Here is a 27,476-nt window from a genome sequence, read left to right as displayed (position 1 = left end):
GGTAACGAAAAAGTCGCGATAATTTCCGAAAAGTCGTAAAGACGCCGAAAAAATCGCAAAAAATACGAAAAAGTCGCAAAATGTTCGTTTTCCAATCTGAATTTTTCCAATTCGGATTCGAATTCGTGTCTTAGTAAATCAGCCCCCTAGTGTTTTGATTGGCACGTTAAGTAAAATACAAATGAAAAAGCTATAAAAGTGTTGTCGTACCTTACCCCAATTAGAGGTAACCAAGCAAAATAACAAGGAAATAAGCATGGCATAGCTCTCAACAACAGCTTTCTCTCTTTTTTGATTTTTTTTAAAAGCAGGAAAATACATAGAAGCAGGACACTGTATTATACATTTTTTTTAATGAAACAATGACAGGTTTCGACCCCCACGGAAATGGAGTGTTCCCCAGCGGGACATGCAAATAGATAAGCTGGTCAACATTTTTTGCCATTCTAAAAGGAAAAAACCTTAAAAGGCTAAAATAGCTATGTAAAGTGCCAATTAAATTGAAGAGAGGATAAGCATTACTATTAGGACAACATCATATTTCTTTGTAAAGCAGAGAAGACTGTCTCCAGTATCTTTTGAAAAGAAGTGTAATGATAATCGTGTTGCATATGTTTCTGTTACTACTACCGGTATGGGATCCATTAGCCGGAAACCTGTTATAAGGAAATAGTTTTGGAATATAACCTAGCCTTTCAGATAAGGGGTAATTATTCTCACTTTAATGCTGTTTTCGGTCTTTTGAGACAAGTTCTCTGATCTTGGCAGAATTTCAGCCAAAAAGCAAGTTAAGACTGCCGCAGTTTTGGTAGAAAGTATTTATAGACAGTCTTTCAACAGTCTTTAAGCAAAAAAAAATAAACCTCTCTTCAAGAACAGAAAGCTTTTTTTTAATATTTAAAGGAAAGAAATGTTTTCCAGAACTACGGTATAATAAAACACATTTACTTTAATGACAATGCTGATTTAAATACTGATTACCTGTACTGAGAGAGATTATGCATTTAAATTTCATGTATGCAGCATTGGGTTTTTAAGGTTATTTCTTACTTCAAACTATTAATGATTAATCCTTCCCCTTACTTCAAGGAGCAACTCATTTTTCAATATCAATGTCTTTTAAATGTTGGAATCTAATAAAGGGCAGAGGGATGGAGAGCATTTGAGGGAGAGGCATTTCTCAGAGAATTCAGAGATTAATAAGTAGGAAGCAGATGTGTGCCTATAGAGTTGTATGTTTAGTTATTAGTTCTAAAAGGAGAAAATTAGCAAGTAAAACATTTATTCCTTCTGAACTGCGCTTAAGGTCATTATAACTGATGGTGGAAGTCTATATAATTGATTGTATTTTACTTTGTGGTTGTTTGAATATCAGAGTTTATATTAATGGATCTGCAAAGAGATATATTCTTCATCTAGTTTGGCTCTTGCTCCAGAGGCTCTGAAAAAAAGCTACATTCAGCACTGTAAGACCGAGACTATCAATTAGCAATCCAACAGAGCTTCAACTAAATAGGATGCTAATGACTCAGCCTGGAAAGATCTGGAATTGATTTGAACCACTGGCCAAAAGAAAGACCACTGTTTTATGTAAGAGCAACTGGAATTTTCCCAACAGATGTTATTCACACACTTTTTGTCCAGATCTATTTTAACACAAAACACTGTGAATGAGCTGACAGGTAAAGCTGAATGTACACGTATCATATATTAATCAAGCAAGCAAACCATAATTATTCTATAACATCTAGGTATTCCACAGCCTTTAATACTAGAGAACAACATATGTATTATGCAAATTGTAGCACTTTGTTATGGCGTAATTCACTTTAAAACATTAAAACCTACAACTGTGGTGCTTCCCAAAAATTACAATTTCTGCAGGCCTGCATAGTCCCCAATTATGATCTGATCATTGAATTCCTGCTTCAAGACTTTAGCTATACATTAAGTTCTATCTGCATTCCTAATATTTCCTTTGGCTTAGGTCACAGATCAATGAACTCAACTCAACTCCAGCTACCTTTGACTTTGTCCTTGGTACCAATATGTACCAAGACAGCTGTGTCATATCCTGTTGCACTCAGCAGTCCATCTGATCAATGAGGTGCTGAACCTGAGCACAGTAGACAGAAAACTGTTTGGAACTTTTTTTTCTGTAATAATAAAACAGCATCTTGACTTGATAATAGCAAATGTATTAAGTTATTGCTGTGCTGTGATAAAGTCGTGACAAGAGTTGTAAACTTAAATTCTTCTTCTAAACTAAAGTTCTAATTTTTGAAATTCATCAAATGAAAAAAATCTAGAAAATATGAATGAAAAATCTGGCAACTAATAAATAGAGGCACCATTCATATGACATAGCTCTTCAGATGTGTCATGAAGAAAAATCTACTAGGCCCTTTACTTTACTCATGTGTCATGTGTTACCACTTCTAAACCAGGAGTAAGCACCTGTTAACCCACAGATTGCATCTTTTTTATCAGACTGGTAGTGGATGGGAGAAGTTATAGTTTAAAGGGAGCAGAAAAGCATTTTCTGGCTGGTAATAATAAACACTACTCTAACACATAACACATGCACCACAGAATGACATAACATTGCTTCCATAGAGAGCTAAGGGATTGAGAAACTTGGCAAAAAATAGATTTCATTAGAATGGTGGACGTTAATCAAAGCTGAGATATTTTTCACGTAGAAGGGACCTGCTTATTATCCATACTTTTACCCTTCTGATTTCTTTTCACAAAACACAAATGATTGATTGGGTGCACTCACAAGGGCCTTACCTACCACGGTTTATAAATTTAAAACAGCTGCTAACTACACAGTAAGCCAAGTACACACCAGGTCAGTAGACTTTGTGTTATGTGAGAGTCTCTAAGCCACCCTTTACTAGCAGGTAGCCATATTTCACATGAGTTTGAAGAGAAGTATCATATATTACTAGTGAATTAACTCTTTCACTGGGATTTTGTACACTGGGAGAAAAGCAAGGTTAAAACAACTGTACTTGGGGAACATTGTTACTATTAACCTGATTGACATTGTTCCATTTTTTGTTTTATTTGTACCTTATTCTTCTTTTCCATTTCCTTAAGGTTTATTTAAAATCAACCATTTTAGTTTAATTCTTGCTAATTTAGATGCAAAGAATACATTTTCATGCGGAAAAAAAATTCTACTTTTATTTTTTTCCAATATTATTTTGTTTCCTTAGACTGGTAACTTGAATTGGAAAAACAGAAAGTTAAGTCACAGGAAAAACTTTGTAACATAATCACATTGAGATTAAATTAAGTTTTGAAAATGTACCCCCTTAATCAACATGAGTTCACTTAATAGGGCTTGTGCTATTCCTGATGACAAGTGCAGCAAGAAAGGTGAAGCTTGTTTATGACCCATATCTATTAATATGTTTAATAAATTATATGCACAACTACATCTCAAGTGCATACAATCAGACTTATGGTATATTTGTGGCATGTTAAGGAGATGCAGAGGTAACTGATTTTTGTCTTTTTTACATTTGCAACATGATGTACGGGTGCCAGTTAATTCATACTAAGTATGAAGTTTGTTCAGGGACCACCTCTAAACTAAGTACAGAGTTTAACTGGCCAGACCCATTAGTTTCTATTTGAGCAGACTCTTGAAAGAAATATCAGACCAAATTGGAAAAAATCATTCAAATAAGATGGCACTGCGCCCTGATCTACTCTTATCTTCTTTTTGAAATGCCCCCATTAATAAATCGGACCTAAGGTAAGGACAACTATACCAGCCAAGAAACTCCGGAGAAGCGAGGAGCAAAATGCGGCAATTCAGTGTAGGAGAGGGTAGAGCCACAGTGAGCACTAATCTTCCTACTAATAAACCTTTATCTCTTGCTAATGACAGTGACTGTGAAATCTCTCTAAATGTAACTAAATCTATGCATTCATTTTTGTTTTAAGTATTGCTTTTGCTTTAAGGCGCTGAGATGTCAGTTTTGTAAATATCTCATGGGAGCTTCAGAAATCTTTCTGACTTGTGATATAGGGGGCAGAACTAATATACAGCATTTTAATGTGGAAAGTTTCTGTTCTGATAGTCTAGTGAAGACGGCTCTGTATATGCTATATTTTACAGTGTGATCATTTTACCGTTCTCTGCATCAAGGGAACTTTTCTTGCCATGGATCTTTAGCATTTGGCAAGCTTCTACAGTTAATCTCTTATAAGTATTATTGGAAGCACATGGCACTTTGTAATTAACCTTCAACTCATCTTGAATGAAATAGCACAGGATATATATTCAAATGGCATAACATAGTTAAAGGAGGTCGTTTGGCAATCAAGATAAACTGTGGCATCAAGGTGACATTATCAAATCATATCTGCCCTGGGGTAGATAACTTTCTAAGCATACTTCACTTTAATAGAAGGTTATATTGAGGGTGGCATAAATCAGCGGTGTTTGCTCTGTGGCACTTTGGCTGTTGTTTAACTGCAGCTCTTGCCAACAACCAATATCTGTTGATAGGAATTCAGTGAGTTACAGAGCCGTAATCCACAACTTCCACAGTCAATGCTGTCTTTTAAATGACCATTACCAGATGTAGTGTGGGTCACAGAGTACAGAAGGGCACAGCTCTGCTTCTCAATGCTGATATCTTATCAGCCATAATTAGCAGCAATATTCCCTGCAAATGCATGGTGCACATGCAGAAAGTTTAGTATAAACCTCTATACTAAAGTACATGGTCAGATTCAGGCAATTATTATTGCCAAATCATGTAGTGTATATACTTTTGCGTAAAAACATTTGTTTGCAGTTCCAGATTAATATCCAACCTTGAAACTGCACCCAGGTAACAAGTTTTCATTTGATGTAAGTGCTTGCTGATCCAAATTTATATATATATATAATAATCTTGGATCAGCAAGCACAAATCAAATGAAAACTTGTTACCTGGGTGCAGTATCAAGGTTGAATATTAAACTGGAACTGCAAACAAATGTTTTTATGCAAAAGTGGACTAATGTTTTGGCTAGCAATCTAACCTATTTCAAAGTGAGAAAAATACAACAAGCAAAGCCTAAAGTGACGATATAGATGGAAGAATGGAAGATTTAAACTATGAGATTAGACTGTCAAGGTTGTTTCCCCTGGAATAAAGACGCTTGCTAGGGGGACAAGATCACTCTGTACAAGTACATTAGAGGGTAATAATCAGGGCACCAGAGGTCACCCCTTTAGATCAGAGGATCGGAGCTTCCATTTGAACCAGCGTAGGTGGTTTTTCACGGTGAGGGCAGTGAGGTTGTGGAATGCCCTTCCTAGAGATGTGGTAATGGCAGATTCTGTTAATGTCTTTAAGAGGGGCTTGGATGATTTCTTGAACAAGCATAATATTCAAGGATTTTGTGATACTAAAATCTACAATTAGTATTGATATGGATATATAGTTTATATATATGCGTATTTAGATAGGTCGGTATAAGTCTTTATATGTGCATGGAAGGGTTAAACTTGACAGACTTTGGTCTTTTTTAAACTCAGCTTAACTAAGGATTTATTCTATCTTAGCTTGGATCAAGTACACGGTACTGTTTAATTATTACAGAGAATGGGTTTCTGGATAATGAATCACATACCTGTACAAAAACAGACATATTGTACAAATGTACAAGTATTTGAATAAATAATGATCCTATCTTTATGACTGTTGAATATACCACTGTCAGCTAAGAGGATGATAACACTGCCCAAACATAATTATTAGACAATTAGAAAAAAACCTAAATGATTTGAATAAATTATATTGCATTTTATTTTTGAGAAGGGATTCAGATTATATTTTCACTAAGAACATAGTGCTTCTAGCCAGTACATGTATAAACCATTGTGTCAACCAAATGGTCTTTGTCTGCCATCAGTTTCTCTGCCTCTGTGCTGTCCCCTGCAAGGGTTATCAGTCCTGACAAAAGAAGAGTCACATTGGGAAAAAGAGACAGGGGATAGGAGTTTGTTTGCTCACACTAAGCCCACTGCATGAAGACTTTTCACAACAACACTCTGGGTTTACATATTTCACAAGCCAGAAGTGTTTACTGTGAACGGAAGACATTAAATGTAACATGTCATCGCCACTCTTTTTAAACAATCATCAGTCTTAAACATTCACTGAGGGCTTTGGTGGGAAAACTTTTTTGATATGAATTCCCTGCTTAAGGGAAAAAGTGGCAGTTGTATTAAGGTTTTATCAATTTGTTCTGTACAAAGTCTTTTATTCTACCCCAGGACATAGAATAAGGTTACTTAAAGAGGGAAATGGAAATTAAGGCTACATCTCTTCTTTTAGCCATGGAGACCAGATGTCCATAGTGGATGGGGAAAGCCCCATCATATGCATAGCAATATTTTACTTAACATAAAATAGCAGAGAAAAAAAATTGATTCTCGCAGGCCTTGTAGGGTAATTTGACCCAGGAAACCCAGTATAGAAGTTATTGGTGAAAGAACTAAAAGAACTCCTAGGTTATCAGCCAGAAAATATGTAATGTCAGACTAGTGTGTGGTTATTAGGAGGAAGGCCAAAAGCACATGGAAAAAGTATTTAATCATTTCTTTTTTTCCCATGGAATGAAGCCTTGCTAGAGTTATATATAACTCATACTTTTGCATTGGATGAGCCTAAGGAAGTCAGGAAAGGTAGCTTTCTCCCAGTCCTCTTGAGATAATTCTTGGTCATGGATTTCTTGCCATCAAATTGCCTGGGACCAGTGGCCAACAGAGTTTGATATAATCTTGAAAACTGTTTTGATGTAGTTGGGATATTGGAGTTGTGGATTCAGAGTGGAAAACAAGACTTTGAAGACTTGAAAAGGTGTAATTAGACACCTATAGGCCCCAGTGCAAATGCTCCATCGGCACACCCCCTCCCGGAACTCAGCACATGCTTGTTTATTGCGCACTCGTACTGCTACCTTACCCATGGGTGGCTGGGCCTAGATGCAGTCACATATATTTAATACCCTGATGGGGCCACAATATTAAATCCTGGAGGTGTCTGAGTTGTGTTTTAGGAATTGGCCCATGTCGGACGTCTGGAGAAGACACCAATATTGCACAGGTGTAATAACCTTTAGGAATCAATCAGAAGAATGCATATTATAGTTGTCTGTTTAAAAGCAAACATCTTATTAGTTGCTAAGGATTACAACTACTGGGCAAACGTACGTGTCTTTTATTACATATGAACCTAATATTTTGGGGCTCCAGGTCGAATCCTCAATGTATATACTAAAGTTGTACTGACAACTAATAATAGCAGAGATTTGTATATACCAAGCCTCTGCTATCAAATCACACCCACAGTTTTCCCCAAACCATTCCAGAAGAGTTATTATTCCATATAAATGGTATGAAGATATTTTAGGTAAGTGCATAAAGATATTTATGTGACCCCATAGTATCAGAGGGAGGTCCTACACAACATTTGCTAAATATATGCCTTTATCCACAAATAAAGTTGCTTCACTATGCTCACGAAAACCCTCTATAAATGTAAAGTTGATTAACCCATTGTTTATTGACATCTCCCTTATACCCTAAATCTAGGAGAATAATACTTAACTTTAAGTTTTTAAAGTTTTAGTGGTTCATACCAAGTACCTATGTAAATCATTTTTGTGAATCAAAAGCAGTGTTAATAATCACACATATGCACATGAAAAAACATTGAGGTAAGAACTGGACCACTAAAGAAAACAAATCACACCCCCCCCGTTGGTGACTTTACCATATGTATCAGCATCCCTTCATGAAACAATCTGTAAAAAATTATATATTTTTGTTGTTATTTTGGATAGAGTATCTCTTTAGGGAAAATAAAATGAAATCATGTGCACTGCACAACACCCATTAAGGAATGCTTAATATATACAAGAAGTTATTCTCTTCTTCTTATCTCTCCTTCACTGATCAGCCATCTTGTACCTGTAAGGGTTATTCACACTTATCTGTATCTATAACTATGTAACACTCAATCATTCACTCATCTCTTGCTCGGAAATGACACACACAAACTCCCCATGATATCCTCCCTGACAAAAAAATGTTACCTTCATAGAGAAATCATTACTTCCCTTTAAGGAACTCTTAAGCCTCAGACTAAACAAGCTGAGGATGATGGTTTACATGTAGACCTTAATGGAGAGATGGAGGATGGTTCATGGCATTGATTAATTTGCTGTCTGAGATGATAGCATGCCTTAGGGACAAGAAAAATGTGATTAGTGTTTTTATATAAACAGATACATGGATTATATTATTGCTGGTTGGATAGCAAATTTTATATTTGTCCGAAGAATTATTATTCATAATATATAATTGGTGTAGATATTATTTTTACACATTTATTATTCAAATTATAGAAAGTAGTTATGTGTACTGTAAACTACAAAAATGTGATCTATCCATACGTAAAGGTGCACTGCATGAAGCCCTGCAGTCATATTTGCATCTGGAGTCCACCTGTACCAAAGTGTACATGCTCCAGGAACATGCATTACAGTGTCTAGTTCAAAGGACTTCTCATCCCTTTGTTCCAGAGTAAGTTTTATGATCATTTATGTGTGGTCCCACACAAGCATCTGCAACATCTTTGCAACATATTCACACCTAAAATCCTTCAAGTATCAGTAACATAGAGTGGAAAAGATCCAGGCACAATGCCATATTAAGCAACTTTTTAAATATGAAAATTTATTGATTTCAAAACTGCATTCTCACTAAATGAAAATGTGTCGTCGTGGAGTTCCAAGCATCTTTTACTGTACCTACCAGCCCGAATTACTGATTAAAGCAATGTCAAATATCTAGGGATCCTTTAGCTATAAGGTGAGGTAAGCATTGCACCTTAAGTGGCACTCTTGCAGAGGAAGCAATGCCTAATCCGTTGGAAAAATTTGACAAAATCTCTACAGTGGAAGAACTGGCACCAAGAGAGATATCAAAAGACGGTCCTTAGAAAACAGGCTTTGGCTTGAAGCATAAGGCAACCAGATTATGCCACCCCAGAGAGTATAATAACCCATGCATGTTACTGTATAAATCAGGCCACACATGGGCAGATTTCAGCCACTTCATATTGAGTAAGCAGCTTATAAACACATGTATGGGCTCTCCCCAAAAGAGATCAGGTTGAAAATCATCCAGACATCTGTCAGGCAGATTTGAAACTCATTGAGTAATGCATTGGCAAAGCATGCATAAGCCTCACTGATTTGGCCCTGCACATTGGTGGCCAAATGGGGCCTAGTTCTGCACATTTGATGACCTCACCAAACAAGGAGATCCGGCTGTGTATGAGCAGTTTTACTTATTCTGGGGTACCTCGTTGAACTTGAGGTTCTTCAGTTAGCTTTTCTTAGATCAGTTTTAATTTATTACAGGTTTTTTTAAACAAACAAATTGGCTTACAGTTATCTCAACTAATATCTGCACATATTTTAAACTAAAATAAAAATATTTAAAAGAGGATTCCTACTCAGATTTTAGTGTTTTTCTTTCCATATCTTTCTATATACTTTAGAATATCAAGTCTTCAAGAATGGTATGTGTGTGAACTTTGGACAATTAGCTATATAGCCAGCTAATGAGATGTTTTGAAGTGTTGTTAAAAGCAACTACCGTAATATTAGTAGAAGAATGTTTGAACCCTTCTTAACTGTGGTACAATCCTGTGTAGATATATTAGCGAGGCTGCTAAATCATGACCATAAAACATGACCTAGCAGGCTCAATAACCTATAAAGCAAACAGTTCCAAGGTGTTGGGCATCTATTTGTATGCAGTCATGTGATACACAATTAGACCATTTAGCAACCCAGAAGATATATTTTATAGGTTCTCATTTCTAGTCCTAAGCTCAGAAACCTGTATACAGGTATAGGACCTGTTATCCAAATTAATCATTTGAACATTAAGTAAACCCAATAGGATCGTTTTGCCTCAACCTATATCTTAGTTGGGATCAAGTACAAGGTACTGTTTTATTATTACAGAGAAAAAGGAGTTGATGGGAGATAGCCTTCCCGTAATTTAGAGCTTTCTGGATAATGGGTTTCAGGTTAATGGTGTCCATACCTGTACCATGATTGCCATTTAGAAAACCTTAAAGGAAAACTATACCTTCAACATTAAAGGACATGTCAACCCCCAAAAAAATTTTTTGCCTAATAAATGAAAACATAATTCTAAGCAACTTCCCAACATGAATTTATTTAAAATTTCGAGTGCTTTAAAGGTTATTTTAAATTGCTATTGAAAGTAGCATTTGCTGAATTCTTGGTTGGTACTTTTTAACAATGTTGCAAAGGTCAGTTTCCTCCAGCAAGACAGGTCTGTCAATCTGCTGGCTTGTGTTACATTGTTTCAAGCCACTAAGGCAGAGAATAGCAAAGGACAGGCAGACACTGCTTTTAATAGCAGTAATATATACAAATAACTCAGAAAACATTGCAAATTTTTAATGAATGTATATTGCAAAGTTGCTTAGAATTTTGTTTTTGTATTGACTTTTGTGTTGAAGTATGAAAGTAAAAGACGCAGCTTATCCAATGGCACATACACCTAGAAAAATACATTTTATCAAAATAGTTAATTAGATGAAGCAGTGTTTTACATATGGGCTGTTTTAAATGTTATATTTTTACGAAAACAATATTCAGGGGTAAAGTTTTCCTTTAGGAATGAAAACCACTTGTGCTGAGATCCAAGTCAAGTTATATCAGCTGTAGTTCATTACTTAGAAATGGGGCAATACTTCATATTGAAAAAAAAAACCTATGAAAAATGCATGTCACAACTCAACACAGTTTACAATTCTACCCCTTATATTCATTTTTCAGTTAATAATGGGAAAATAACAAAGGAAATGACAGCTCCCACAGAGGCTCCATCCAAGTGTACAAAAACATGCTGCTGTTATTATTAGATAAGGTCTGCACTGTACATTTGTACTTCTTACCATTTCTGCCTAAATCTTTGCATCAGTCTAGATTAATGTGAAGCTTCGGTACGTTTGGAAACTGGACACATTTCAGTGGTTTGTAAACAAGAAATATATGTGGCAGAAGAAAGTTTGATCAAGATTATAAAAATATTTGACAAAACATTTCAAGTACTACAGGTCAATCAGAATGGTTCTATTCATTAATATGATATCATATCATGAGATAGCAAGTGGCAAAGGTGTTGTCTGGGTCCAAGCAGGTTACAGCAGTTAAGGTGGCCATACACAAACCATTTTTTTTACTTTAAAACGACAATTTCAGAACAATCTGATAATATTGCTAAATTATCATATAGTTGATGGTGTACGTCATGGGGCCACTAATCAGCCCAACATTATTGCCCAAAAAATTGATTGGCTGGGTTTAAAAATGTTTGTCATTAAGTGATAAAATCTGCCAGTTGGTGTGAGTGCCAGACATTTGTTGTTGAACAATTGTTCCCTGCACATGTCATGATTGCCAGCGTAAGTCAACAAGCATATATTGAAGTACACAAACGTTCTTTGTGGAACCTTAATTTGCTTATTGCAGAGTTTGCTCGTATCTGAACGCTACATATTACATAACTTTTATTAAAACATGTTTTTTGGATAGTGCAGCAAGTTGCAACCATTTCCAAAATTCTGGCAAAACTCCCCAGAACTACTGATAGAGTAGGATATGGCACACACAGGGGCATGGGGCAGGCAGGAGTATGGCACACACAGAGCTTAGCGCAGACAGGGATAAATACTGCTTCTGTGCGATATCGGATTGTAAGTAGATGTATGATCTTTCTGTATTTTACGTCAACAATACGATGATATCTTTTGAAATAATCGTATGGCAAACCAATCATCAAACGATCGTGTGCCGATTAGATCATTCATCACAGAACTAGTGAAATCGGCTCATGTATGGCCACCTTTACTGTCATTGTTACTAAAATAGCCAATGCTGATCATTTACTGATAAATGTTTCTATGTGTGTTTTAGCAGAGGCAATTCTCAGTATTGTCTATGGCAAGGCATTTTTTTGTGACTCCAAAGTAACTCCTGGAGACCCAAAAAGATTAACTGTAGGTATGTGGTCTCCTTTCTAACATCTTGACAAATGCTGTAATCAATGCACATTACACTCATGTCCTTTATGTGACATACAAATATATATATTTGAAAAGCAGAGAGAATGAAAATAAAAAAGGTATATATGCAATTTCACACAATTGAGCAAATCCTAAATTCTTGCTAAACGTGCGTCATTCACAAAATCTAGTCAACTCAAAAGTTGCAATTTTCTAACGACAAAATGTTCTAATGAAAAATGTTTGGCATCTTCTAAATAAACATACTCATTTATAGGTACATGTGGCCTCTATGGCCCCTCCCAATATATATGTTTATATATATATATGATAGACAGATAAAAAAAAGAAAAAACAAATGTGCACTCAGACTAGAAATTTCTTGGGTGCTGTAGTCAAATATGTTGGATATTTGGCATGTACGACCCACACTCCCTAGTTGCATCAAAGTTGAGAAAATTATACAAAGTGTATGTACAAAGGGTGTATACTGATAAAATAAATTATGGATGGCTTGCATTTTTTAGCATCTTATCCACCATTTGTTCTCAGGTACATTACATTATAAATTTGAATGCCAGGGTCTTCTAAACAGTTTAATGCCCAATATATACATATATATATAGACTTGAGGTGTGGAGAACGAAATTACAGAAAGACCCCTTATCCGTAATAACCTTAGTGCCGAGCATTCTGGATAATGGGTCCTATACCTGTATGCATATCCATTGTTACACTGCCACCTAGTGACCAAAGTCATATTGCAAGTTGTTTATTTCCAAGTCTGTATACCCTCCCATTCCCTTCCTCATATGTGACGTCAGTTCCTCCCATCATGCCATTCACGTTCCTGCTTTCCATGTGTGAGGAGCTACTCCAAGGATTAGGAAAGCAATATTCCTTTTGACCTCCAGCATTTGTTTATCCAATCCAACATTTGTTCACCCATGACAAATAAAGAACCTTTGTGGATTCCAAGTGTCTGCTGAGTTCTGCTATCTGGCAAAGATTGCCCACAGTGGTTGTGCCCAGCTCCATACATGCCCAGGGAGAGGGGTCTCAGGAGAAACTCAGCCATTATCACAGCAATTGGAGTCAGAATACCCGTTATCCAGAAAAGTTCCAAATCACAGAAAGGTCATCACCCATAGACTCTATTATAAGCAAATAATTCTAATTTTTAAAAATGATTTCCTTTTTCTCTGTAATAATAAAACAGTACCTTGTACTTCATCCCAACTAAGATATAATTAATCCTTACTGCAGGTAAAACACGCCTATTGGGTTTATTCAATATTTAAATGATTTTTAGCAGACTTAAGGTATGGAGATCCAAATCTATCTATTACCTATATAGATGAGACCACAAAGACAGGTCAACACATGTTTAGAAATACATGTATAGTGCCCTTGTAGCTGTATTTTCTGTCCAGTTTGTGGATAGATGAACTCCTTTAGCCTTTAACACATGAACAGGACACTGAACACATCCCAAGCAGGGAAACATACCCTTGGACCTACCGCCCCAAAAAGTGCCCGTCTCCTTAACCATAGTTTTCATACAATACAAAGTCACCCGGGCTCCAAAAGTCCTTCCTCTCCAATAAGATATCAGGGGTGGCATTTGAGATTCCTGTATTGTAGGATATGCATTGCGTAAAATGCACCAGTGTTTCAGTAACATTTTTTCTATAGTCTCACTGTTCACTTGAAATTATGTAACAAATGGTATACAAAGCATTGTTGAATAATGTATATGATGTTGGGATAATCACAGATAAATTAAGGTAATTTCTGATTGTGAAAAATACGGTCACACCGGTGCTCTAGAGTTTGCCTAAAATTCATAAGGTCCTGGTTGCACCATTTTTTTTCTCTGTAATAATAAAACAATACTTTGTACTTGTTCCCAACTAAGATATAATTAATCCTTATTGGTGGCAGACCAATCTTATTGGGATTATTTTATGTTTAAATTATTTTTTAGCAGACTTAAGGTATGGAGATCCAAATTACAGAAAGACCCCTTCTCTGGAAAACCCCAGGTCCCAAGCATTCTAGATAACAGGTCCCGTACCTGTATGCTGCTTTAGCATAGAACCAAAGATGCACTTTAGGTATGATTTGTCTTTTTTGGAGGTGGAAATTGATTAAAATAAAGTTTGACATTTTTACAGCGCATTGTTTGTTTCTGGGTGCAGTATTTTCTTGTGTAAAAAATTTGGCCTTTGCAAAATTTCAGGAAGACCAGATTACTTAAGAATTCAGTCATTTTGCAAGTTCACTTTGAAAATATTGCCCTCCAGTGGTGATAATCCAGTATGCTAAAAAAAAAAAATATTTGTAACCCATATGAAGTACACGTAAACTAGATATTTCTATTTTTGGTGCACCCTGTAAACTATATTTAAAAATGGCAATATAAAAAGCAACAAAGCTAGGATTTACTTGTTGGCTGGTATATCCTGTGGTACACATAGTGGGTTTTGGCCTTTTTCCCTTTGCATGTTATCCAAAATTGCCTTCCCTTCATGCTCGAGGCACATGGTTGAAAATCCTGGTACTGGATATTTTTAAAGATTCCTATTGGTAGCATGGTGAAAATATTGTGAGCAAAACACATCAGAAAAGCTGGCAATACACAGGTTAATAATAACTGCTGACTTCCAGATGGCAGCCTACCAGCACATTCAGGGCTGCCTAACCAACCAATAACTGGCTGAAAAGTGGGCAGATATCTATCAAGCAGGTTTGAAAATCTCATTGGGCAAGGAATCACATTAGCATATTCATGTTCCCCTTGCAGATTGGTCCCTATAGACCCATAGTATGATTAGCCCAATTTGGCCCTGAAAGGGGTGGCAAAATTGGACCATCTTCGCTAAATGAGGGGATCTTAAAAAATATATAAATAAATATATGACCAGCTTAAGAGTGTGAAAGCTTAAGGGTGTGAGACTTATTTTAGTAGTTTTCAACAAGTGCAGGGCTCTTTTCAGGCCATGAGGTTGAGATAATTGCCTCAGGCAGCAGTGCTCCTGAAGTTACAAGGGGCGGCAAAAAGCCACTTCTGGTAACTTCAAGAGTTGTAATTCCAATTAATTTCTAATTTAAATTATAGTTTCAGCTCTTGTAGTGCAAAGAGTGCTCTCTACACTAGCAATGTGGCCCCCCTCGACCCCCACCTATACAAAAAACCTAAGCATGGAGGGGCAGCATCTTCTAGGTTGCCTCAGGGCGGCACTTTGGGCTGAAACGCCTCTGCAGGCATGTATGAATGGGAGGGGCTAAGTGCTGTGGGGCAATGAGGCAACATTTACAGTCTGTAACAAACTGATTGGAATTCCTATCTGTTAGGTCAAGAAAAGATGATAGTCTTTGAGGACTATTAGAGTCTGACTGTGTGGCTTGGTTTACTGAGAGAGACCGAGAGAAGGTGATCTCCTTGATATTTAACTGCAATGTAATAATTTTTTCCTGCATTTTAAAAAAAGCACCCTGACCGTGTTTTTTATGTGGAACAGAGTGAAGGCAAAGTCCTATTTATAGAATTTTTGTGTTCCTGTCTCCTCTCAGAAACCACTTGCCTACTGATATAAAAGCTAAAAACAGGAGAGTGGATTGGTGATGGCAGCAGAAGGATGTGATTTTTGAGTTCCACTGCAAAGGCCTGCTCCAAAGAAAGGCCACCCTCAGCGCCGGATTTGTGATTCAGGCACCCCGAGGTCACCCCCATTCTGTGCCCCCTCCCCGTGCATGCGTGTTTGCGATAACACCCCCCCCCCAAGCAGGCGCACATTTAAACTCATACGGAGCAGTGGGGAGAAGTCCCCATTACTCCGTATGGGAGCAAAATTCGGCCCTAGGCCCGGGCCTGACCACCCTGAACCAAGAGACCACAGGATTTATATAGTCTTTTACATGGAAACATTAAGCAATGGGAGGAAAAAAGTTACTTGGCAATAGAACATTTCGAAAAGAAGTAACAAATATTACAAGGGGAGAGCCTACAGATATATCTTCAGAGCACACAAGGACAAATAACAATACATAACAACCACTTAACTGTGGGTGAATTCTGCCTATACAGATGTGCAGTAATGGTAAGGTAAACCTAAAGTGCAGCCTGAGAGGGACTTATGCCAAGCAAGAGAAAAAAACAACAACTCATTGTTTACCACATTGCAGCAGGAGAAGGTAGCACAGAGTGTATATCATGATGGGTGGCCATCTTGGGACTCCATGCCAAATACTGCAGCCCTGGGTAAGGATCTGCACACCTACCTGTTTCCCCCAATGCGGACCTGATGGTTGCTACTCACACCAGTGGGCAGCTATCCCTGGCACATCCATCTAATCCGTATCCTAAAATCAGATTATGCCCCTATTTTTCTTGTGTTACAGATTTACCCAATTTACATCATAGGTCATGGTTGTGGATATTTAATGACTCTTTTCTATCAGATGTAACCAGCATGCAGGAGCATGTCATTCGAGAGTTTGGTTTAAGGCATGCAGCACATAGTACACCTTCCTCAATCAAATTATAAGGCACAAAATCCCTTATCCAGGGCATTGTCATTAAGAACGATGCTAGGTTTAAGGAAAGGATTTTTAAAATTATGCATCTGCTGCTAAGGTTTTTAACTTTGAGCAACAGCATAAACTCTCCCTAGCCAAGAATGTGTAAGCAGAACTGACTGTCCAGAGACAAATGCTCTTGCAAGAACTATATGTATCAATATAAACTTGTTCTATGCAAAAGACAGTTTTACAGATTTAGCAAAAAGAGTGGAAAACCACTTGCCAAAGCTCTTAAGATGCATTAGGCACTGACATATTCCTTGTATAAAAGATGACTCTGGCAAAATGCACCATTTCTAATCAGAGATAGCTCAGGTATTTCACAAATATTATACATCTTTATACAACTTAAAAAATCATAGCCATCTGGAAAAGGCTCCAAGAACCTTTCTTTATTAAACTATCACTGAAACAGACCATTCCTGATCCAAGCTTTCTATAGCATAGAGAAACACCATTACCACCACCTTCTCCACATTTTAGAAGCTCATAAATACAGTCCTCCCAAAATCAGATAAAGATCCCATGACCTGCACTAGCTACAGATCTATCCCTCTGCCAAACGTTGACATGAAATTATACACCAAGATCTTAGCTCTACTAAGTCTTTAAGGGATACTTCCCAGAATTATACTTAAGAACCGGCTGGGATTTATATATGGGGGAGGAGGAATGGATAATGTTTTAAAAATATTTTCATTGACTTAAGGGATGTTAAACACCCCAGGGGAGTTCATGGTTCTGTAATCAGACACTGAAAAAGCATTTGACAGAGTGTCCCAGCCTTTTGTTGAGCCCATGTTGCAGCAGATAGGAATGGGGCACCAGGTTTTTTTTTATATAAGAGCTATGCGGATGATTAATTGCTGTATCTTTTGCAACCTTGTATATCTCTCACTTCAGTTTTACATGTATTAGAGAGGTTTGGCAAATAGTCATTTCAAAGTCAATTTTCATAAATCAAAGGCCATGGGTGTAAAAATGAATCCGGATACATTGCAGCTTCTCCAGCAGAATTTTTCATTTGCTTGGAAACATGGTTATTTTAGGTATCTATGGATAAATATTCCCAGATTTAAGTCACACAATCACAAAAGGCTGTTACATCAGGTTATTAAACATCTTAATGAATGGAATCAGTCTACTGGTTCATAAGAGCCAGCATAACAGAATGGAATGTTCTTGCTATTCTTCTGTATGCCGAACTATTTTTTTATACAGATACTTAAAAACAATCTCAAGAACAATAGACTGGCAACATCAATATCATTGCTATCACTGAAGAAAAAAGGCAATCCTGCAAGTAGTTAGAACAATGCTTATACAATGGACTCATAGCTAAAGTTTATGGCCTACTGCTACCAACCACAGGGAAAGTCAGCATTTCAGCTGGGGCTGTGCAGTTGGGGATATCTGAACATACAGGAGGGGAAGCGTTAATGGGCATATGAAATCGTAAATGGTCAGGGTCTACAATTCTTTCATAGTGTTGGAGGTATTAAAGTTCATACACCAGTTTCAACATGGTCTACTGCACTATTGGTATAAAAGTCACTTAAAGGAAAAATCCCAACAAAGCCGTTCACTCCTTATGAATGTTTGCTGATGGCACCTAGTCCTCCTAAACACACAATTTCAATGGGAGTGCAAATTATTAGCAACTTAAGGTTCCAATCTAAACCCAATTACGAAATCAACTGGGGAAACAGGGTTAAGTTGGCCATACACTATAATGTTCTCCTAAGGTTGTAAATATTGGGCTAATTACAACTACAGGAATATGAACCGGCAGACCGAGGGCCACATCAATAAGCTGCTGTGATCCTCAATCGAACGAGAAAATCAAACCGGCCAGATTGACGTCTGGCTGATTTTTAGCCAGATATTGGTTGGGTAGGCCCATACATGAGCAGATAAGATGCCGAATTGGTCTGAAGGGCCAGAATCAGCATCTTAAAATCTGCCTGTATATATGGCCACCTTTAGGAAGGAACTGTACAGATGCAGATTGGCTGAAAGCTTTTGTTCCAACCCAACAATAGACACATTTTAAGATTTAATGTGGTGATATCTCCACCCATCTATATTAACGAGGATTTATCCAAATACCTCAGATGTTTGCTGGAGATGTGGCAAAGAAAAAAGGCGCCCCACATCTGGTGGTCTTGTGCAGGGATAAATCGTTTTGGAATCAGGTTTTTATCAACATTTAGATATACGGGGGGTACCTGAGGTATTATTATCAGTGCAACCAGAAATAAAAAGTAATACTAAAAAATGACAATTTCCTAGCATTCTTTTTCTTAGATTTGCATAACATTTAGTGAGAGCGGTCATACCAAGATATTTATAGGAAAGTGGCTAAAGTAAATGGGATTTTAATGAGACCTGAGGGACTAGTGCCCACTTTCAGTGGCACTCAATAAACATGTTGCCATTTGGGCAGATCCAACACTTTATTTAGAGTCAGATGAATACAAACTGTGTCATAATCTTTAAGTAGCACTATTCATCATCACAGGTTTGGGTGTATAGATAGAGTTCTATATGGTCTTTTTCTATACAAAATGTTATAAAAGCTGTATAATCATCTGATATATTCCATGTTATATTGTAAATAAATCTTGTAATAAATGAGCATAGACGTAGTCAATTTCTATGATACCTCTGAGTATTTTGCAAGGATTATTTTTACCATTTGCTTTAGTCAATCTTTGCTGCACTTGTGGGGAAAAACATGTTATGGTTCTGATTTAAATTTTGCTTTTTTTGGATGTATATTGGTTTACCTAAATATATGGCATATAGAGACCCCAAAAACTGAATTGTGCTTTGTTTTTTCATGAATGATGGTTTGACTTCTGCAAAAAAAAAATATGCACCTGGGCAGTAACCCATAGAAACCAATCAAATGTTTGACTTTGTTGTTCTTCCTGAAGGTGGCTGAAAAGAATGACTTGCTATTAGTTACTTTCCTGGTACAAAATTGCCCAGTGTTGATAAATGAGCCCTGCTGGATTTTACATTACTTTTTACGTTACACTTGACCTACAGTATTTTTGTTTGTTTCCTTTTTTTTTATGATATAGCAAAATACCCCCAAACTGCATATATTATCAGTACACAATTGCCCTTTTATACATCTGGGTACAATACTCAAATAAATTGAATTTAATTAATAAAAAATATATATTTTGGTCATTGCTGAAATGTAAGGCAATGAGTAGAAAAACTTGCAATCTGCCTAAACAAATTGTTGTAAGTCTCCATTCTGTTTTGGAGCACAGAGACCTTGGGGCACATTTACTAATCCACGAATCCGAATCACGAATGGGAAAAAATCGTATTGGAAACAAAAATTTCGGAAGATCGCAAATATCACGAAAATGCTTACGAAAAAATCGTATTAGTCATAATATCATATTGGCGATCCGAAAGTCACGAAAGTTTCGTAACGAACAATTGTAAACAGCGGTAAAACCTTTCCAATTTTTTTGTGCAAACATCCAAAAAAGTCGTGCGCCGTACGGAAAAGTCGTGCGGACGCCCGAAAAAATCGGCAAAAATACGCTCGGAGCGTTCATGCCTTTGTAAATGCGCCCCCTTGTGTTCATCCCATAAGTACAACACTGCATTTAGCAGTGCTGTAGTCATTAGGGTGGGAGGGGAATGGCATATCGGTCACCAGTAAGATAACTAAGAGTTAATTTCAGTTATTATATACTTTTTCACTTTCTAAAAAGACATCCAACCTCTTCTTAAAACTAATCTAAGGGAGAGAATTCCTTAACTTGACAACTATAACAACTACATCAATTTTTGCAACATTTTGCATCTTAAGCTCCTCTTTTCTAATCTAAATGGATGCCCAAGCCACTACATTAAATAATTTAAGGAGTCCAACATAGCTTTATAAATAAGCCATGTGTTTTACACCAACTTGTACTCCAGTTTTTGGGCGTAAAATAGTTTTCCATGTTGTGTATTTTATATGTATGTACATTATACCCTTATAAATAGTGCATAGTCATGTCATCAGTTATAATCAGAGTTTAGTGGTGTAATTTGTCACGAATCACTGAAAATTGTGTAGTACAATAAATAATGTAGGTTCTGTTGTAAAGTATAGGGATATTAGAAGTCACCTTTATAAAAGCACTCCACCCGGCTTTACATGGTCACTGAAGTCCTCAGAGATTTAATAATAAGCCTCATATTTATTCTACAATAGGGGGTACATTATTCACTGTAGCAAAATATATATGAATAGTACATGATAAATATAAAACACAGAAGAGACGGAGAAGATTTTTTTTATTGATATCGTAGGACATATTGCTGAGAACATTTTGCATTTCTCTAATAGTGTTATATTTACATCTTGGCCGTTACAAAAGGCACTTATTAAAAAGCGACAGAATCCACCACAATATAACCAATTTCAACATTCATATTAGCAATTGCTTTAAATTCATTCAAGATCCACCTCAAGATCCAGGGATATTGTTAATACAGATATATTTACAACAGAATTACTCAGTCTTGCATAAATCAACATGATTCTGTAACAGAAACCTAAAAAAACACCCTGTATTTCATTATAATTAAGTGCTACTAAACACCCAAATCAGTTTTTAATGATAAAGTTTTCTAAATGTCACTTAATGAAGCAAAGTTATGTCATACTACAGTTGGTAGCACCCTGCAGCAGAGAGAGCTAAGGGTGAAGAAGTAGCTGCTAGTAATAGCTCCATGTGTCTTCACCCTAAGCCACTTGTGAAGGTCGAACAATTTACTTGTAGAGTCAAAGCAGGCCACTGGCATATTTTCTTTTTGATAATAAATGGAAATGCAATTTTAAGCAATTAAAAGTTAATAAATGTAATTGCTTTTGTAAGCAGTACAGGTACAGGACCCATTATCCATTATCTTTCCGTAATTTGGATTTCCATACCTTAATTCTACTAAAAAAGCTATAAAACATTAATTAAACCCAATAGGATTCTTTTACATCCAATAAGGATTATTTATATCTTAGTTGAGATCAGTTACAAGGTACTGTTTTATTTCTACAGAGAAAAAGGAAATCAGTTTTAAAATTCTGAATGATTTGATTAAAATGGAGTCTATGGGAGACAGGCTCTCCGTAATTCAGAGCTTTCTAGTTAATGGGTTTCCGGATAAGGGATCCTATACCTGTATCTGACTTTTGTATTATCTAACTGCTTATCTGACCACAGAAATAATATAACAGAAATCAGATCATGTCCAGCCAAGACTGACTGCCACAATACCTTACTGCTGCCTTTGTCCTCCTTCTCTTCAGGTTTTTTTAAATACAGAACATGTACGACATTTTGGAACTTGGAGTGTTGGCTGAAGGAAAGTTACATATCTGTAGTCAGAACAAACAGTGAAGATAATAGTAAAAGGCAGACATATTGCTTTTAGTAGTGATGAGTAATTTTTTTTAGCAGGCATGGATTTGAAAAAAGTTGAGAAAAAAGTTGTGTGTGTAGAAAAAAGTTGTGCACATGTAAAAAAAAAAAGAAGTGGTGTGGTAGGAGTGAGAAAAAAACGTCCTTTGACTTTAATGCATTTCAATTGAGAAAAAACTTGATAAAAAAGAGGACCTTTTATTTGAAAGTATTTGGAGTGAGAAAAAAAAGTTTACATGTAAAAAAAGGCACGAAAAAATTTTCAGCAGTTTCACAAATTCTTCAGCAAAGCAAAACGGGACAGATTTGTTTATCACTAGAAATTACATTTACAAATAGCTTTAAAAACATTGATAATGTATATTGGAAAGCAGTTTTTACTACATATTCTTTTATGATGCAAAAAAGAAAATTGGGTCTAACACATTGTTTAACCTATAACTATGTTTCTAAAACAAATTTATTTTGCTTATAACAGAAAAGTCTTGGTGTTATTTTTCCGAAATCTGCATGATCTTAGACTCTGCGGCAGGTTTATCAAAATTTGTGCTTGTGTTTTTTTTTCTATTTGAGAAAAAAATGTGGTGGAAAAAATACAAACATAAACATAAAAAAAACTATATGTACTGTATTGTTGTGGTTGCATTGAAACCCTGAATAACTGATTTATAAATGAAAAACAAATGGGACAAATGTCAATTTCGCTTGTATACTACTTAAAACAAATCTGCCTCTTTTGTGTTTAGTAGTTCTCTCATAACGATGTGATTGTGAAATACTTCTAATCTGTGGGAAAAGAAGAGGCAACTCTTGGAACCGTAAAGGCAAAGTCAGACCTAGCATATGATCCGCTTCTCTCTGCCTGCTCTTTATAGGCAGGCAGAGAGAAACAAATCTGCTCTTATTCGCAGCTCAGTGTAGCTGCATTGACAAGCACAGCTTCCATCTGAGTGCAGCTACACATAGTAAAGCAGAGATCAGGCTGAAAATGCCTGATTTCCCATTTTTGGGGCCAATCTCCACTCTGTGTAGCTGGATTCAGGCCAAAGTTATGTGTGTCAGTGCAGCTAAAAGGAGCTGCAGATGAGAGTGGATCTGCTTCTCTCCAGCTTGCATACAAAACACTGGCCTAGAGAAGCGGACCGTACCCCCGATCTAACCCTAATGGTTAGCCCTATGGGCTATGGCAGATGGGATGTTTTGTTGCCCATACATAATCTCTTCCAGTGTGAGCGACAAAATGTCAGATGTTACATTCTGACTGGGATTACTGGAATTCACCAGTACTAAAACACTGCACCCCCTGGAAGATCAAAGTTACCTTGTAAGGCAACTTCAGGCTACAACGCAATGAATGTGCAATGCATCAGCCTAATACTGAGCTGCAGAATTACCTTTATGCTTTGTTTACTTTTTGTAATATTTTTCTTTGATTTCTTATTGTTCCTACTAAGAAAACATATATTATAACTTATTCCAATGAAGAGAGAAGTACTTTACATCACCTTTTTTTAGGATATGTTTACTTGGAACTTCTTTCTTTTGGATGGGAAAAATTATTCTTGTAATTTTGATTTTTAATGCCTTATACTAAACAAAACAGATCAGACAATAAAAATCAGACATGGAAAGTGATTTTGAATTGCCTATAGCTATTTGTTTCTACAGGTAAATATAAAGACATGAGCAAATTAATTGCAAATTATATTTATAGTTATTTGTTTATAGTTTGTTTAAACTTTCATTGAAAATGTAATGCAGAAAGATATAGTTTCAGTTTTCCCATGTTGTGGAAGCCAGAATTGTTCTCTAATTTTCAGAAAAATATGTTTTTAGGAATCCACTTTAATATAAAGATTTTTTTTTTTTTTTAACTTGAATGAAATTTAAAATAATGGTGTTCACTGCTTAGCTGAAATTTATCCTATACCAGTGCAGAAATGTACATTAGTAATGTTGCCTTGGCAAAGCCTATTATGTTTGTTTAGATGATCCCATTAAGTACCATATATGTAAAAATAGATTTAAATCCTGTGCTTACCAGGAAAATTCTAAATTATACTCCACAGGCATGTCAGAAAGAGTCTATTCTCATGAGAAGCTCACAAGGAAGCACATAATAGTTCTTTAAGAATAGGTCAGTAGCACCATGGAGTTAAATTTCTGTGAAACATAAGGCAAGATTAGTAGGACAACATCAAAACAGAATCTGAGTTGTAACAAAGGAGCTAGGAGGCTTTCTACCAAAAGCAGATGCACAAAAATCCAAAAAAAGCAAAAACACCAGCATCAGAATGAAACCATTCCTGAAAAACAAGCTTTTTATTTAGCACGACAGTGTGTTTCCTATCAAATATACATGATAGTCCTATATTCATATATAGATATACACATATATACAAATTTATTTATATACAACAATTTGGTTTGTAAATAGAACCTGTCAGGGTGATGCCGTAAAAAGCAGCTCTGTTTTTAGTATTTCACTTAGCACTAAATGAATTAACCAAGCTCCCCCCTAAAAATAAAATGACCGCTCTGCACTATATAATATTTTTAAGCATCCTCTTTACTACAGGAAAAAGTAAAAAAAAAAAAAAGTAAAACTAAACAAAGTAGTTTATCTTTGGAGTGCATAGCACAAAACACTTTTTAGTAGACTAAAATATGGTGATCCGGTTCACCATATTTTAAAGTACTGAACAAATGATATATTGGTCAGTAAAGCAATGTTTGTATTCCATAACACAGTCTGGCAAATTCCAAGTATACTATCTGACCATCTGGGCAGTTATGGCATACTGTGGCCAGTTTCAGCACACCATGCTATAGTCTTATCAACCTAAAATTGGTCTGCCCAAAATGAAAGTTTCATTTGCTAACTCCTCCTGGCATAATGAACATCACTATATGTGGAAGTAAGCCACAGAAGGGGACAAACTAATATCTATGAGTATATTATTTTAACGTCTCCAATAGAAACCCCTCGACTAGTAACCTCCCCAGGCATAAGTATCACTCACTTGTGCTCAGATACCCAGTTCAAGCTACAGGCCCAAACTATGAACAATACTATTAGGTCATCTACCTGGATAGTCAACCAACTGGCCTACCTCCTAAATAATGCTAAGGTCTTTGAATGGCCACCTTGAGTTATACTTTTGTGTTTGACAAAGGTTGTTGGGAAATGTGGGTGCCTGGTGAGTCTTTTAACACTAATCAGCAGTGACATGTAATGCAGAAAAATGTTAGAAGATGGATTTTTTTTCTAAAATCTACAAAGGACTAGGTTAAATTTAACCACCCTGCAAAAATTTATAAAGTCAGAAACTATATCGATTTTTAAGGCAGCACATACAGTATTATTGTGTACAAAAATCTAAAGGAGATGTTGCACCTCTGTGCAAATGTATGCACCTTCGTTCATTATACAATTTCAAATCGAAGTATGAAGCAAATATAATCCACTCACAAATAAAATTCATATAAAACATGACTTAAAAATAATTGCATAATAAACAGGAAAAAACGCCTACAGAATTATAATATTAAAACAATAGTCACTTGTATCGATACTGCGCCACCTCACAGTCTGTATATAGCCAGCACCACAGCTGAAATTCTAATAGACAATATGTATAGGAGACGAAAGTGCACACATAGGGAAATTCTGACAATAAGAAGTAATCGAAAGTAAGAGAGGTAATCTGTTGGTGTCACCAGATCTAATAGAAAGAAAAGGATATTAACCAACACCACCCAATTTATGATAAAATAGCATGGAAGTGTGGATTTTAATGCCAAAGTGAAACCCCCTTTTGGGTGTATACTCACAGGAGTTTAAACCTCAATAGACTCAATTTGAGACACTTTAGTAGGTTCCAAGAACTTCAAAATTTGCATAATTTTTGTAAACAGGGCTCCCTGAGGAAGTGGAATGTAGAGGCCACAAAACGCGGTTTGTCGCTTGTTATACTATTATTTCTACATTTTTCTCCCGTTGTTTACATAATCAAAGCAAATGTTGACGTTTTTTTTACCTACTGAAGTTTCTTCATATTGAGGAGTATTCTCCTGGTGACACCGGCAAATTATTATTTTAGATAACCTCTTATTGTTTGTACTGCTGTGTGTGCTTTTTTCTTCTACAAAAGCCGTCTACAGAAGTTAAAGGGATACTGTAATCAAAATTCACTTTTGCCTATAAACAAAGTATAATATTCCATAATGTAATATTTTCCTGGGGAAATATCACCTCAGCATCAGAGTGACTGCCCCACAAGACAATGGCCCCCAAGGGATATAAGGTACAGCAACATTAGGGCTAGATTATCAAAGAAACATTGCACAATAAACATTTTTCTAGCAGAGAAAGTGGCTGAATTAAAATGCAAAGTAAACTCCAATAAATATCCCACCTCCTCTGTGTAAATCTGGCTCCATGTTTTTTGTGTTCACAGCTGGAACTGGAAGCATTTAGGACAGTTATCCCAGCACTGAACAAGTATGTCCTTTACCCCTGTGTCTGATTACAGGGTAAGATCATGAAGTCAAAATGACATAATAATTGATATTGTGCTGGTAAGTGGCATTTTTAGTTAAAAGATATAATTAAATATTTGCATGAATCTACTGCAGGCATGATATGCAGTATTAATTATGTCTTATTGTTCCCAGAAGAGCACACATAACCATACTCAAAGGTCTCTGGCTGCTGATAACTTGGCTTAGAACAAGTGACAAAGAAAGGAAGAGGTCTTCTGATATAGCTCTTATTGCTACCTCCAGGAACCATGTTCATGTTTGTGTTGCTTCCCAGCACTTTTTCTATTTAAACATGGCTCTTAGGTATAAAAGGTTGGGTATCCTTGATATATTATACTCACTCATAATCTAATATTTTTTTCTAAAGAATATGTACTTTGATGGTAACTAAGCTGCATGAATTCATACTGAATACAATTCTATTGGATTAATTTAATGTTTAAATATTGTAGCAGACCCAATTAAAAAGTCACTGGGGGTCATTTATCAGCACTGGGCAAATTTGGCCATGGGCAGTAACCTATGGCTACCAATCAAATTGCTCTACCTGGAGCTGGCCAATCACTGATTGGTTGCTATGGGTTAATGCCCATGGGCAAATTTGCCCAGTGATGATAAACGAGCCCCACTGTTTTTAGCTACATTGCTAAATTTCACTAAATATCTGTCTTTTTCTAATACACCACCATCTTCTCCTTATCTAAAATAAGTGTGTGCATTTGAGGAATACAAAATTAAAACAGTTTTGATTCCAAGATATCAGATAACTTGAATAACG

This window comes from Xenopus tropicalis, chromosome 2 (assembly GCF_000004195.4).
Source record: "Xenopus tropicalis strain Nigerian chromosome 2, UCB_Xtro_10.0, whole genome shotgun sequence".
NCBI classification, from domain to species: domain Eukaryota; kingdom Metazoa; phylum Chordata; class Amphibia; order Anura; family Pipidae; genus Xenopus; species Xenopus tropicalis.
This window is presented reverse-complemented; position numbering follows the sequence as displayed.